This window comes from Hemiscyllium ocellatum, chromosome 1 (assembly GCF_020745735.1).
Source record: "Hemiscyllium ocellatum isolate sHemOce1 chromosome 1, sHemOce1.pat.X.cur, whole genome shotgun sequence".
In the NCBI taxonomy this organism is placed as follows: domain Eukaryota; kingdom Metazoa; phylum Chordata; class Chondrichthyes; order Orectolobiformes; family Hemiscylliidae; genus Hemiscyllium; species Hemiscyllium ocellatum.
The window spans coordinates 57108975-57125985 of NC_083401.1; positions in this window are offsets into that span (position 1 = coordinate 57108975).

Consider the following 17011-nt stretch of genomic DNA (forward strand, 5'->3'; position numbering starts at 1 on the left):
TGAGAGGGGATTAAAAAGAGGAGATGAGCACCTCTCCTCACTTGGTTGTTGTTGTGATAATGATAATGGTCTCAAGTCAATTATAAACCAGAGATTGATTAACTCCCTAGCGTCATAAAAATCACCATTTCTGTGCTTAAAATCATAGACCCCCAACAGTGTGGGAGCAGACCATTCAACCCATTAAATCCATACCAACTCTCCAAAGAACATCTACCCCCACCTATCCTTGTAACCCTATATTTCTCATGGCTAATTGATTTGACCTGCACATCTCGGACAACTATGGGCAATTTAGCATGGCCAATCCATTTAACCTGCACATAATTGGACTATGAGAGGAAAGCAGAGCACAGACAGTCACCTGAGATGAGAATCAAACCTGGGTCCCTGGTATTTTGAGGCAGTAGCATGAACCACTGAACCAATGTGTCGTTCTTAGTGGTTCTCGTTCTGGAGGAAAGGCATGTTCTTTGTCAACAATTGTCTAAGTGATGAAGATTTATGAGTGATATTTGAAGATGTATTGCAACAAAATATTAAAGTGACTGAGACATCTTCAGTGAGCAGCTTTGTCTTGAGGAGTTGGTGTAGCTTTTATGTTCTCTGTTCTGACATGGATCAGGAGCAAGAATATACTGGAATGAATGGGTCAAAATAAAGGTAATCTATGTGTTTCGTGCAGGTTGCATCATTAAGTGCATTTTGTTCTTCATACCACAGCAATGATCTTACAGATTTATCCTCATACAGTGGACATAATGAGCTCCATGTATGCTTGAAATAAATCTGGACTAATAAATAGATGAAAGGGTGCTGTTAAAAACTGTATTGTCTAAATAGATTATGGAATGCTGTGAGCTTTTGGGGATCCTCTGCAAGATACATTGACTAATAACCATCTTTGACATCATCTTTCAAGAAGGAAGTGTTACATGCAAGTGTGGGATTTAGGTCTTTGAAACTGGGTACTTTTTAAGGACACCACTCCAAAGCTGCATTTTGGTGTCATGGACCAGAGCATTTTCTCAAAGATTCATCCACCCTTTGACTCATGATATTGAGCTGTACCATTTCTAAGTGTTCCTGTACTCTTTGTAAGATTCCATCTCACTGCATCATATTTACCTTGAACTTTACTTAGTCTTTCAACTGGACATTGGAAATTGACCATATAATTCCATTCTTCTTCAAGCACAAACAGTTGACCTAGATCAAATTTTACTGAAGTGTAATTTTTGTCACGTTTCATGGAGAGTTTCTCATTGCTAGAACAACCATGTTTTCTCTTGGTAGCACTGTAAACCTGTCTCATTAACTACGTAAAAAGAATCATCGAGTCAGAGACGTCTACAATAAAAGGCCCATCAACCCATCGAGTCTGTGCCAGTGAAAAACAAGCATCTAATTATTCTAATTCCATTTTCCAGGGCTTGGCCCATGGCCTTGTGTGCATTTGCATCACAAGTGGTACATCTAAATACTTAAATGTTCTGAGGCTCTCAGCCTCTCCTAACCTTACAGACAGTGGGTTCCAGTTTCCCTCTACCCTCTAGGTGATAAAGCTTTTTCTCACATCACCTCTGAACTTTCTCCCCCTTACTTTAATTCAATACTTCCTGTTATTGTTCCTTCTACAAATGGGAAAAGTTCTTTCCTCTCTACCTAGTTTATGCCCCTCATAATTCAATATATATCAATCATAATCCCCTACTATACAGAAAACAATCCCAGACTATCCAACTGCTTTTCAAAACTAAAACTCTCCACCCAGGCAACATCCTGGTAAATCTTCCTTGCATCCTCTCCAGTGCTAACACATCTCTCCCAAAACTGCACATAATACTACAGCTATGGCTGAATCAACTTTTTAATACAATTCCATCATATGTTCCCTGCTCTTAAACTCTGTGCCTTTGCTAGTAAAGACAAATATCCCATATGCCTTCTTAACCACTTTATCTATGTGTCATGCAATCTTAAGGGACTGGAGGAAATGCATAGCAGGTCCTCACTGACTCTTGGTGCTGCCCAGGGTCCTTCCATTCATCATGTGTTGCCTTATCTTGTTTGACCTGTCCAAGTGCATCACCACAACTCATTCAGGTTGAATTTTATTTGCCAGTAATCTGCTCATTTGACTAGCCCAATTTTATCCTCCCTTAAGCTAAGGCTACCCTCCCCATTATTTCCCACCCCACCAATTTTAACGTTATCTGCAAACTTACTGATCATTCCCTCCTATGTTTTTAGGGTGGCACGGTGGCTCAATGGTTAGCACTGCTGCTTCACAATGTCAGGGACTTGTGTTCAATCCAAACCTTGGGCAAATGGCTGTGTGGAGTTTGCACATTCACGTCATGTCTGCATGGGTTTTTTTTGGGTGCTCCATTTTCCTCTCACAGTTCAAAGAAATGCAGGTTAGATAGATTGGCCATGGTATATTGTCCATTGTGTTCAGGTATATCTAGATGCGGTCAATTAGCTGTGATAAATGAGAGGTTACAGGGATAGCATAGGGGGCTGGGGCTAGGGCTGGTTCTGAATGGGAAGCTATTTGGAGGGCTGGTGTAGATTTGATGGGCAGAATGGTCTCTTTCTGAGCTATAGGGATTTTGAATCATTCTTTGTATAACACAAACAGCAATAGCCCCAACATTGACCCTTGTGGAATCCCACTTGGACACAGACTTCCAGTCACAAATATATCCCTCAACTATTATCTTCTGCTTCCTGCTAATCACCAAATGCTGGATCCAACTAGCCAAATTTCCTTTGATCCCATGGGCTCTTAGATTTGCTACTTGTCTCCCATGAAGAACTTTATCAGAAGACTTGCTGAAGTTCTAGTAGACCAAATCAAAAGCATTGTCCTCATCTACACACCTGATCACCTCTTTGAAAAATTCAATGAAGACATAATGTCTTCTTAACAAAACTGTGCCTCTCCAAGTGCAGATTAATTAAGTCCCTCAGAATTTATTCCAACAGTTCCCCCACCACTGAAGTTAAACTGACTGGCCTGTTATTTCTTGGTTTATCCCTTGCTCCCCTCTTGAATAATGGTACCATATTAACTGTCCTCAAATTATCTGGCACCTCTCCAATGGCCAGAGAGGAATTGAAAGTTATTGCCAGCATCTGTGTTTTCCTTTCTTGCCATACTCAGCAGCCTGAGATAAATTCCATCCAATCCTGGTGATTTATCTACTTTTATGCAGGCAAGCTCATTTAGAACTTCCTCTCTATCTATACTAATTTCTATAAGTATATCAGAGTCCTTCTTCCTACTGTCTGTGCCCACACCATCCCCTTCACTAGTGAACACAGATTAAAAATATTCATTTAGAACACTACCTACGCACAAATTATCACTGTAGTCCTTAATGGACAGTACTCTTTCCTCAGTTAATCTTTTACACTTAACATACTTGTAAAATTACTCAGGGTTTTCCTTCATTTTACCTGCAATTATTCATTCTTTCTCCCAATTCACTGTCCTGATTTCCTTTTTTAAGGTTCCCTGGCATATTCTGTACATCTCCAGCGCTTCTGCCATTTTGAGTCCCGATCTTGTTCAGGTCCAATCTGTTGACCTTGTATAGATCCCATGGCTCTCAAAATGGACCAAATGTCTCAGAAATTTAAAGGCCTCCTTCCTGTCCAAACTCTCTAGCCATGCATTCATCTCAACTAGCTTTTTATTTCTAGAAGCACAATCACATGGCACCACAAATATTCCAAATTTTACTACCCTTTGGGATTTTTAACATCTACTTCCTAGCTCACTAACTTTTGTTTGCAGGTTCTCATCTCTTTTTTGCCTTTTTCATTGGCACAGATATGTACCACAATTTCTGTCTGTTTGCCCTCCTCCTTCAGAATGGCCAACAGCCTTTCAGTAATATTCCTGATCCTGATAACAAGGAGACAACATAACATTCTCAAGTCTCTTTAGAAACTGCAAGTATGCCTATCTGTTCTCCTTACAATTGAACCCCCTATCACTGTAGCCCTGTCATTCTTCCTCAGATCATTTTGTGCAGCAGACTCACCCATGGTGTCATGAAATTGCCTCGCACTCTTTTCCTCTGCACAGGTATCTCCTCCAACAATATCCATAATGGCATATCTGTCAGAATGGGAGATTCACCACTTGTTTTCCACTACCCCTCCGGTGGCTCTCCATGCCTTTTGTGCCTATTCTGTCCTCAGCTGTGGTATAACCACCTCACTGAGCATGTAATACATGACATGCTCAACATCGCAGATTCTCAATGTGAATTCAGCTGCAAAATGTGGTTAAACAATAATTGCAACTAGACACACTCTCTGCATACATGGTCACCAGGGACAACTGAATCTTCCATGATTTTCCACACAGCACAGGAGGAGCATATCTTAAGTGAAAGTTGTAGAGTCATGGGGATGTGAAGCTCAGAAACAGACAATTCATCCATGATGACCAGCTATCTTCAATTAATCTAGCCCCATTTGCCTGCATTTGGCCCATATCCCTATAAATGCTTGCTATTTGTATACATATGGGCAGCTCAGTGTTTAACTGCACTGCCTCACACCGCCAGGGACCCAGGTTCGATTCCCGCCTTGAGTGACTGTATGTGTGGAGTTTGCACATTCTCCAGGTGAATTGATCATGCTAAATTGCCCATATTGTTATGTGCATTAGTCAGGGGTAAATATAGGATAGGGGAATGGATCTGGGTGGGTTACTCTTCAGATGATTGTTGGGCTAAAGGGCCTGTTTCCATACTGTAGGGAATCTAATCTAATCTACTCAGCTCAAAGCCTATTATATGTTGTTATTATACCAGCTTCCACCACTATAAATTATTTGGATGTGAACATAGGAGGTATAGTTAGTAAGTTTACAGACGACACCAAAATTGGAGGTGTAATGTATAACGAAGAAGGTTAACTCAGAGTTCAGCAGGATCTTGATCAGATGGGCAAATGGACTGAGAAGTGGCAGATGGAGTTTAATTTAGATAAATGCGAGATGTTGCATTTTGGGAAAGCAAATCTTAGCAGGACTTATACACTTCATGATAAGTTCCTAGGTAGCGTTGCTAAAAAAGAGACCTTGGAGTGCAAATTTGTAGTTCCTTGAAAGTAGAGTCGTAGGTAGATAGGATAATGAAGAATAAATTTGGTATGCATTCCTTTATTGGTCAGAGTATTGAGAACAGGAGTTGGAAGTCATGCTGCGGCTATACTGGACATTGGTTAGGTCACTTTTGGAGTATTGCAAGCAATTTTGGTCTCCTTCCTATCTGAAGGATTTTGTGAAACCTGAAAGTGTTCAGAAAAGATTTACAAGGATGTTGCCAAGGTTGGAGGAATTGAACTATAGGGAGAGGCTGAATAGGACGGAGCTGTTTTCCCTGTAGCGTCAGAGGCTGAAGGATGACCTTATAGAGGTTTGTAAAATCATGAGAGGCAAGAATAGGATAAATAGATAAAGTCTTTTCCTGGGGATGGGGGAGTCCAGAACTAGAGAGCAAAGGTTTAGGGACAGAGGGGAAAGATATAAAAGGGACCTAAGGAGCATTTTTTTCACACAAAGGGTGGTGCATATATAGTATAAGCTGCCAGAGAAAGTCATGGAGGCTGGTACAATTACAGCATTTCAAAGGCATCTGGATGGGTTTAGAGGGATATGGGCCGGATGCTGGCAAATGGGATTTGATTAGGTTAGGATATCTGGTCAGCATGGATGAGTTGGACCAAAGGGTCTGTTTCCGTGCTGTACATCTCTATGATTATGACTTCCTCTGGCCGGCCATTCCATACACGCACAACCCTCTGCATGAAAAGGTTGCCCCTTACGTCTCTTTTAAGTCTTTCTCCTCTGACCTTAAACCTATGACCTCTAGTTTGGACTCCCCAATCTAGGGAAAAGATCTTGACTATTCACCCCATCCATGCCCCTCATGATTTTCAAAATCTCTATAAGGTCATTCCTCAGCCTCTGATGCTTCAGGGAAAATAGCCCCAGCCTATTCAGCCTCTCTCCATAGCACAAACCCTCCAACCCTGGCAACGTTGTTGCATATCTTTTCTGAACCTTTTCAAGTTTCACATCATACTTCCTGTAGGACGGAGATCGGAATTGCCCATAATGTTCCAAAAGTGGCCTAACCAATGTTCTGTAGCATGATCTCCCAACTCCTACATTCAATGTACTGACCAATAAAGGTAAACATACCAAACACTTTCTTCAGTATCCTGTCTTACTGTGGCTCCACTTTTCAAGGAAGAATGAACCTGCACTCTAAGATCTCTTTCTTCAGCAACATTCCCCAGGACCTTATCATTAAATGTATGAGTCCTGCACTGATTTGTCTTTCTAAAATGCAACACTCACATTTATGTAATTTAAGTTCCATCTGCCACCCCTTGGCCCATTGGCCCATCTAATCAAGATCTTGTTCTAATCTGAGGTAACTCTCTTTGCTGTCCACTACACCACCAATTCTAGTGTCATCTGCAAATTTACCAAACATAACTCCTAAATTCAGATTAAAATCACTTATTTAAATGACAAAGAGCAGTGGACCCAGCACCAATCCTTGTGACACACCACTGGTCACTGTTCTCCAATCTAAACAGCAACCATCCACAACCACACTCTGTCTTCTGAGTTTGAGCCAGTTCGTATCCAAGTGGCTAGCTCTCCCAGTATTCCATGTGATCTAACCTGGCTAACCAGTCTACCATGAGGAACCTTGTTGAACACCTTACTGAAGTCCATATAGATTACATCCACCACTCTGCCCTCATCAACCCTCTTTGTTACGTCTTCAAGAAACTCAAGGTAGTGAGACACAATTTCCCACGCACAAAGTCATATTGACTATCCCTAATCAATCTTTACCTTTCCAAATATATGTAAATCCTGTCCCTCAGAATTCTGTCCAACAACTTGGCCACCACCAATGTTAGGCTCACTGTTCTACAGTTCCCTGGCTTTTCCTTATACCTTTCTTAAATATTGGCACCATATAAGCCAACCTCCAGTCTTCTGGCACCTCACCTGTGGTGCAAATATTTCAGCAAGGGACCTAGCAACTGTTTCCCTAGCTTCCCACAGAGTTCTAGGGTAGATTTGATCAGGTTTTGGGGATTAATCCACCTTTACGCATTTTCTGTAATATGGGCATTTTTTTCAAGATGTCACTGTTTGGTTCTCCATGTTCGCTATTTTCCATATTCTTCTCCACAGTAAACACTGATGCAAAATACTCATTTAATACCTCCCCGAACTACTGCAGTTCCACGCAGAGGTAGCCTCCCTGTAAGGAGCTTTATTCTCTCCCTAGTTACCCTTTTGTCCTCACTGTATTTGTAGAATCCCTTTAGATTTTCCTTAACCTTATTTGCCAAAGCTATTCCATATCCCCTTTTTGCCCTCCTGAATTCCCTCTGCAGTATACTCCTACTGCCTTTATACTCTTCTCATCTCTGCTGTCTTCCTTATGCTATAGCATCCCTTAAACCCTTAGTTCCATCCTTTCTCAAAAAAAGCTATTCATATTCATGTAAGAATACTGTGTCCAAAGCAAAGCAAGGCAGAGAAGCTGTGAGTAGCCAAGTCAATGTTAAATTAGTTTGTGCTAAAAGACCATGTGAGAATCCGTAAGTTGCAGTGTCATTCAATCTGCGGGCCAAAATCTGTCCCTGCGTGGAAAGAATTTTCACAACAGTATTTCCATGAAATGAGTCAGTGCAATCCAAAGTGCAGCATTCGAGTCCAGAATTGTAATGTAAATGGATCAGTGATGTCCCAAAATGGTTCAGAAAGGGTGGCATTCTTTTGGATGATCTGTGGAAACAGAGTATGTGCAGCCATGCTCCAGACTGTCTTCAAAGTGCTGGTGCTGGGTTTCCAAGATGGAATTCAGGAGGAGGGAAGTGGCCAGCTGGTGTCATCAGGTACCCGTTCGGACATTGTTTTGGGAATTCTTGGAACTTTGCTTCTGACTGATTTGGTAGGAAAATTAGGAAGCTACATTATAATGAGGTGAAAAATGACATTAATCAGGGCAGTAAATCACCAAACTGACATCTCAACCATTTCTCATGAGAATCCCATCTTGACAGATCCACCAGTGAAAGGATCTGCAACTTGTCTGCCAACTTTTTTGTAATTCATTTATAGTATATGGGTATTGTTGGCTCAGTCATCATTGTTGTCAATCCGTAAAGGCCCAGAGGGCAGTTATTGTTTGAGGTCAACCATATTTCTGTGGAGTCACATGTAAGCCAGACCAGATAAGGATGGCAGTTTCACATTAGGAAACCAAATGGGATTATCCTGACAACAAGCAATGGATTCATGGTAATCATTAGACTCTTAAATCCAGATTTAAGAAAAAAATCAAATTCCATCATCTGCCATGGTGGAATTCCAACCTGTGTCTCCCAAGATATTACCTGGGTCTCTAGATGAATTGTGTAGCAGTAATACCACAAGGCCATTGTATCCCCACTATTAATCCTGCATATAAAATTGGTGAATCATTGTAAAACTTACAGAATGCATTTACAGGTTTTGTCATGGCTTCGTTTCTTAAATTTGCAGGGAAAGTATGTTTAAAGTGTCTGTTTCAATCTTAGCCATTATTGGATAGTCATCAGCTTGCTCTAAACTGATTATTTGAATGTGTGCAAATACTTTGGATGATGGGATTGCTTTGATCATTTTCACGAGATTAACAATGTGAAACATGTTTAAAATCTGTCTCATTGTGTACATCATCAACTTTTAGGTTACTGAAAAACTCACGTATATACCACTGGTGGGATACCAGGTGGTCTTTATGATGGCTGGACCATACTCCTTGTTTGTGGAATGAATGCTGTTAGTACACGGTTCTTTGTAGCTTCATCAGCACTTGCTTAATTCTCTGTCTGTGCTAATTTCCTTTTTTGCTACATACCTCACAAACCTATTTGAAAGATCAACATTTCCTTGGCGCACTCAGAAGGCCATGCCTTCCAAATATCTCACTACATTTAGTGTTCAAATGAGTTGGGTTTGTATTTAGGACTTGGGTGATTTGCTTCAAACTTGTATCTATCCTTCAGCAACTCTTCAATGTTTTAAGACTTTGGTTTCTCTATCAAATCTATCTGGAAGGCTTCCATGGGGTCGATGCCATTACCAACTCAGCAATTCTTTTGCGAGTTCACCATCTGAAAAATCATATAATGAGTCTTTCTCTCTTCATCTGTTCATAACATTGTTTATGGATTCTGTAGCCTTCTGGCAACATGACATAAATTCTAGTCAATGGATACAAAAGTTTAGTCTGACTCTGAATTAGTCTTCTAAAGTAGTTCATGTCTTTTTGAGGATCTTTTACACATCAGTATTAATAGCTAATGAAAAGCAAAATACTGTGGAAGCTGGAAATCTGAAACAAACAGGGGATGCAGGAGAATCTCAGCTGGTCTGACAGCATCTGGGAAGAGAGAGACACAGCTACTGTTTGAAGTTCAGTCTGACTCTTCTTCAGATGCAAAGGAGTTGAAAAACATTTTTACTAAGGCAGAGAGAAGGGACAAGGGCTGCTTGTGCAGATGCTCATTGCAAAAGACAGAAATGATTGTTAACGATGATGAAAGAGAAAAAGAATGTAAAATGGGTATGAATTAGTGTTTGAAAGGGAGTGAATGTGACCTCTTTACTAAGAGTGAAGTAAGTAAGTCATAAACAAGACAGGTTCTGGGAGGGAGGACAGTCTGTGAGAAAAATGGAAAACAGAAATAATGCAGTTAGCTTCTGAAATCATGGAATTCAATGTTGAGTCTTTAAATCTATTAAGTACCAAAGCTAGGCTTGCATTTCTGCACCTGACAAATCTGAATCCAAAAACCAGAGACTTCTGAATGCTGTTTAAAACATTTTACATTCTCTGAAGAGGTTTGTTGGGTCCCAATTTGCAATGAAGAATTTTTGTGAATATTTTGATAACATGCCTTTGACCTTCTCTTACTCGCTAGCAACCCCCCTGGTCACTTGTTATTCTGAAATGGTCTCTCAAGAAGGATTGATTTGCTTAGCAACAACCCAAGCATTCAAAACTCACCAATGTTATAATGAACATATACGTCAAAGTTTGTAAAGTTTGCTTTTCCATCATTTTGCAAAGTTTAATGATGTTGATCATATATTTTGCCTGCAGATTAGCATGCATGATGCTTGCTTGGGCATGTTAGACATCATCAGCATGATATTTTCCACTACAGTTCACCATTTTGTGTTAATACATTCACTCATATGTTTATATACTCATGACTATGTGGACAAATTCTGCTTCATCTCCATTTCCAAGTTTACTGATGACACCACCGTGGTGGGTCAGATCTAAAACAATGATGAGATAGACAGGTTAGTGGCATGGCGCAAAGACAACAATTTTTTTCCTTCAATGTCAACAAAATGAAACAGCTGGTCATCAACTTCAGGAAGCAGAGTAGAGTATGGTACATGATAATAATAAATCAAATCAAATCAAAATAATAAAGGTCTAATAATCTATCACACATGTTATATTGATTAACGCAGTGGATAAGTTAAAGAAGTATTTAAACTATCAATCAGACTTTACAGCTAGCTACCTTATATCTGTGTGTGAAGCTTATATACCCAAAGCAGCCTAAGAGCCAGGAATGGTAGTGTTACGCACACACACCACATGGGTGTGTGTTAAATGTGAGGAAGGGATTTCCAGGATTTTTACACAGCATTAGTGAAGTAATGGCAGGATATCTCAACATAAGGATGTATGTGGCTTCAGGGGTGGGGGATCATATAGATTTTCCCATGCATCTGCCACTTTTGTCCTTCTTTGTGATAAAGGTCAGGGGTTTTGAAGGTGGTATCAGAAGAGCTTGACTGCTTTATTTTTTATTCACTCCAGGGATGTGGGCATTGCTGACTGGCCAACATTTATTGCCAATACCTAGTTGCCCTTGAGGAGGTGGTGGTGAGCTGGCAACTTGAACCGCTGCAGTTCACATGCTGTAGATTGACCAACAATGCGATCAGAGAGGGAATTCCAGGATTTTGACCCAGTGACAGTGAAGAAATGGTCATATATTTCCAAGTCAGAAAGGGGGTAGAATCTTAAAGTGATGTGCCCATGTATCTACTGCCCTTGTCCTTCTAGCTGGAAGTTTCTGGGAGTTTGGAAAGTGTTGATTAAGAGTCTTAGAGTCAAAGAGTGTGGTGCTGGAAATTCAGAGCTGGTCAGGCAGCATCCAAGGAGCAGGAGAGTTGACTTTTCAGGCATAAGCCCTTCATCAGGAATTTTGAGTACGTTTTGCAGTATCACATAATGCATGCTGCTGCTGTGGCATATCAGTAGTGAAGGAAGTGAAAGATCAAGATGCTAGTTGTGGTGTTAATCCTGAGGGCTACTTTATCCTGGATGATGTCAAGCTGCTTGAGTGGTATTGGAGCTGCACCCATCCAGGCAAGTGGGAAGTATACTATCATGTACCTGACTTCTACCTTACAGGTATCTTAGAAGCGTTGAGAAGAGAAATGGTGAGTTAATCACTGCAGAATTCCTCGCCTTTGATTTGCTGTTGTAGCACAGTATTTATATGTGTAATTCAGTTCAGTTCCTAGTCAATCTTAACCTCTACAATGTTTATAGTGTGAGATTCAGCCATGGCAATGAACATCAACAAACAATTAGATTCTCGTTTGGCTAAATGTATGGCTATTACTCATATTATTATTCAAGGAGAGCATTTTAGTATTATTGCTGGAATTTTGTTGGAACTCAAGATCTTTGGAATATTCCATGTCTTCAGCCATTTATTGATATCATGTTGGAGTGAAGAATCGGTCATGTAGGAGGCCTCAGGTGGAGGCTAAGATGAATCATCCACTTGGCTCTTTTGGCTAAACAGATGAAAATTCTGAATACACATAATTCAGCCTTGTCTTTTACACTGATATGCTGGACTCCCCCATTGTTGAGGAGAAGGATATTGGTGGATTCCTCCTGTTGGTTGTTTAATTGTCCACATCCATTCTTAATTAGATTTCACAGGACTACAAATTGGATCAGTTCGTTGTGGCTGCTCAGTAACTTTGCATTATGAACATATGAATAAGGAATAGTGTAGGCCACTCAGCCCTTTGAATGCTCTTCCATTCATTAAGATTATGGCAGGTCTGAGTTTAGACTCAACTCTACATTTTTGCACATCCCAATTCTCTTTCAGTTGCTCAGTCAATAAGAATCTATCTACCTCAGCCTTAAAAATATTTAAAGATTCTCCATCTACTGCTTTTTGAGGAAAGGAATTCCAAAGACTCAAACCCCAGAGAGAACAAGTACTTCCTCAACTTTGGTTTAAAGGGGGAGAGCACCTTGTTTTTAAACTATAACCACCTAGTTCTAGATTTTACAACAAGAGGAAACCTAGCTTCCACATATACTTGGTCAAGCCCCCTCAGGATTTTATATGTTCCAATTAATTCACCTCTGACTATTCTAAACTCTGGAGATATAGGGTTAGTCTGTCTAGTCATTAATTACAAGATAATCTGCTCATTCCAGATATTAGTCTCAAGAACCTTCTCTGAAATGTTTCCAATATATTAGAATTCTTCCATTAAGTACTGTGACTTGTACTGTACACAATATTCCAGCTCTAGTCTTACCAATGTCTTACATAACTGAAGCATATCCTCTCTGCTCCTGCAATCATTTCCACTTGTAATAAACCATAACACACTATCAGCTTTCCTGATAACTTATAGCATCTACATGCTATCCTTCTCTGATACATGCACTAGGACACTCAGATCCCTCTGCATCTCAAAGATTTGCAGTCTCTCATCAGTTAAATAATATGCTTCTTTGATAAACTTGATGCCAAATTGGGCAATTTCATAATTTCCCCGAGTATACTCCATTTGCCATATCTTTCCCACACAGTTAACCCATCTCCATCCCATATTAAGTGCCTTCTGGAAAAGTAACACCATCCCTTTATCTACAGCATAAGTTAATTCTCTAGTGAATAAATTAGTTAAACATAATTTCCCTTTGACAAAACCATGTTGGCTCTGACTGATTACACTGAATGACCTCCATAACCACGAAATGCTTCGAGAGGCTGGTCTCAGCCCACATCAACTCCAGTCTCCCAGCCTGCCTCCATCCCCTGCGATTTGCCTACCAGTGCAATCCCTAGCCCTGCATTCATCTTTGGAACATCTAGATAACAAGGACCCTCAGTTAGACTCCTGCTCATCAACTACAGCTCCACCTTCAACACTATTAACTCCCCCAGACTGATCTCAAAACTCCGAAACCTAGCTCTCGGCTCTGGCTTCTGCAATGGGATCCTCACCTTTCTGACCCACAGACAGTAAGTAGTGAAGATAAACAACTGCACCTCCTCCAAAATAACCCTCAACACTGGTGCTCCCCAAAGATGCATTCTCAGCCCCTAACTGTACTCCCTGTACATCCTCAACTCTGTAGTCAAATTTGGAATGAATGCCTTCTAAAAGATACAACTGTGATTCTATGGATATCAAACAATGTTGAGTCAGAATACAGAAAGGAGACTGAGGGCTCGTTTTTGTGATACAATGATAATGACCTCTCTCTCAATGTTGGCAAAACTATAGAAATGATCATTGACTTCAGAAAGAATGTAGCAGAACATATCCCCATCTACATCAAAGGTTGAGAGGGTGGAGATAACTGGCAACCTGTCCTAGACTTCCCATGTAGATGTGATGGTCAAGAAAGCACAACATCCCTTCTTCCTCAGGTGGCTAAGGAAATTTGCATGCCCATAAGAACCTTCACCAACTTCTACAGATGCACCATTGAGAGTATACTTTCAGAGTGCATATCGGCCTGGTATGACAACTGCTCGGCCCAGGACCATAAGAAACTATAGAAGGTTGCGTGCACAGCCCAGACAATCACGGAAGCCAACCTTCCATCCATGGACTCCATTTACACTTCATGTTGTTGTGGGAAGGCTGCCAACATCATCAAAGACCCCTCACACCCCGGTAATGATCTCCTCCAACTTCTTCTGTCAGGCAGAAGATCTAGAAGTTTGAACACACGCACCAAGAGGTTCAAGAACAGCTTCTTCCCTACTTTTATTAGGCTGATGAATGGGCTTTCTAACTTCAAATAATGTTGGTCTTGATAATGTTGATCTTGTAATGTTGATCTTGCATTGTGCATCTCCTGTGTGATGTAACCTGTATGCCTCGCTCTGTCTAAGCACCCTATGTTCTGTATGTCCTTGCTTACTATTATTTGCCGGTACAGCTCTGAAATGAAGATTTTCACTGTATTTAGGTACACGTGACAATAAAACAAACCATCATCATGAGTTTATCTATGCCTTATTATGATAGCTTCTAACTCTTGTAGCTGCGTAACACAATGTCACATGTTATAAAACCTTCATCAATGTACATTTGTGGAGATGGTAGCATACTAGTAATGTCACTGACATTGTAACCAAGAGGTAGTGAGTTGGATTCAACTTCTACAAGGCAGCTAGTAACATTTAAAGTCAGTTAGTCCATCGGACATATAAAGCTGATTTCAGAAATGGTGACTTTGATTTGTTGTTGTAAAAGTCCATCTGTTTCACTGTCATCTGTAAAAGAAGGAAATCTGCTATCCTTACCCAGTTCAGCCCACATGTAACTCTGGACCACAGCAGTATGAGTGACTCCGAGTGGCCTAGCAAATAGCCATTTCATTCAGGCACAATTAAGAATGCATGACCTTTTAGTGCTATTGCAACACTTCCCATGTTCCATGAAATACAGGAAAAGAAGATATTCACATTATATCAAAATATGTTACATATAGTCAGATTAGCACTTATATTAATAAAGTATTTGGTTAATATAGGGAAATACTTCACACAAAAAGTCATCAGCAGCTGGAATAATCTCCCTGATATATCTTCTGACTCAGCCTTGAAATTCTAAACACCAATAAGTTGCTGATTGTATATGAGGGGCATGGATTTCCATGGAAATTACTTAAAACATTAATTTGTCATTTCCTGCTACAGATACTGATTTATTGGAAATGTATTTTCCAGCATTTTTGGTTTCATTTTCAGATTGCTACATTTGCAGTTTTCTTTTCCTTCTTATTGGAAGACAGAAAGATATCATCCACAATTAATCAAAGCTAACTCAACGTGAAACATTCTGTGCAGTCAAAATCTCATCAATCAAATCTTGTTTTCACAGGTAACAGGGCGGCCTCTTGGGTACCAGACGCACAGCTCTCCACCTGTCAATCTGGTAAACAGGGCTCCTTGTTGAGACAGACATCTCAGGTAATAGCTCTGATGCTTTCTTGCAGTAGCCAACTCACATATCTGTCTAAGGAAACAATCAAACCATTTGTTCTGACAGCAGAGTGCCTACAGGCAACTACATAATAACCAGGAATGTAGTTTTTTTTACCTTGTTCCAGTACAAAGAGACAAACACAGCAGACAAACTCTCTCAGATTGCAATGGCAGGGGCCATTTTTAAGTTGCAGCAGAATTGGCAAGCTACCAAAGCAATAACAGAAACGTACTGCAAAGATGCTTATGATATGAAACAAGATGCATCATTTGGGTTCATCCCACACTCTACCTCCTTTGTGATAAGGAAGAATGGAACTTTTTTTTATTAAGCAGGATTAACCTGTTCTCCTGACACAGCTTCATTATTATCTTTACACGAAAGCTTACATGCATCTTATGTGCAAGACGTGCTTTTACATTCCTCAGAAACCAGGACAATATAAGAATTGAAGGCTGGACAGTTATAGTACTGGAAGAGACTATTTGGTCTCAAGTCTTTTGAGAAGGCATTCAAGGCTATGGGCCAAGCACTGGAAAATGGAATTAAAATAGTTAAGTGGCTGTTTTTGACTGGCACAGGCTTGATAAGTCGGAGAGCCTTTTTCTGTGCCATAGATGTCTGTGGCTCTATGACGATGACCTCTTCCTTCAAACCTGTCCTCATAATTCTAGCTTAACCCATGACTATTATCTATTTCAACTTCAATTTTCAATCTGTGTACCTGGTGCTAATTTTAATTCATTTCTTCATAAAATATTTTTTTGGATCAAGGCCATATTGCAGCTCTGTCTGCAATAAATTGTTCTCACATTAGAAGTTGGGTCCAATTTGTTCGGCTGTTTAGAAGCGATGGTCTTCCATTTCCTTCAGGCTTCATCAACAACTGCTATAACTACTGTGGGAGTGTCATGAGTACATGAAAGAGGTCAATTCTGGGTACGCCTACTTTCTCTTATCAGATACCAAACCCAAGGACATAGAGATGAAAATGGTGAGTTGCCACAGAGAATTATTGAATACTTACTTTACAGAAGGAGACTATTTAGCCTTTTGTGCCCTCGGCTGCTCCCTGTAAGAACAACTCAACTAGTTTTACTCATCTGACTCTTCCTTGTAGCCATGTAGCTCCATTCAACACTATCTTCGTCAGATTCTGTACTAGAGCAGTCAAGATTCTAACCAGTCTCAACGTGAAATATATTTGCTAGTGTTGTTTTTGGTTCTTTTGTCAATCACCTTTAATTTGTAACAAAAAAAACCCTGCAGATCAGAAAGAAAAACAGAAATTGCTGGGAAAACTCAGCAGGCCAGGCAGCATATGTGTAGAGAAAAAAAGAGTTCACATTTTGGGTCAAATGACCCTTCTTCAAAACTGATTGTAACTAGGAGAAAGTTGATATGTATGTTGAAGAAGGAGAGGGGGAGGAGTCAACGATATGTGAAGCTGGAGCCCAGTGAGAGAAACACACAGTTTGCCAGACAAAGGAGTAGGCAAAGTTCAGCCTGGGTGAATCAGTAGCTGCTAATGAGGATCATTAGTAGCCAACAATGGGATGATTGTGATTGCGGTCCATGTGATGGCCAGGCCTGGTGTGTGGGGATTGG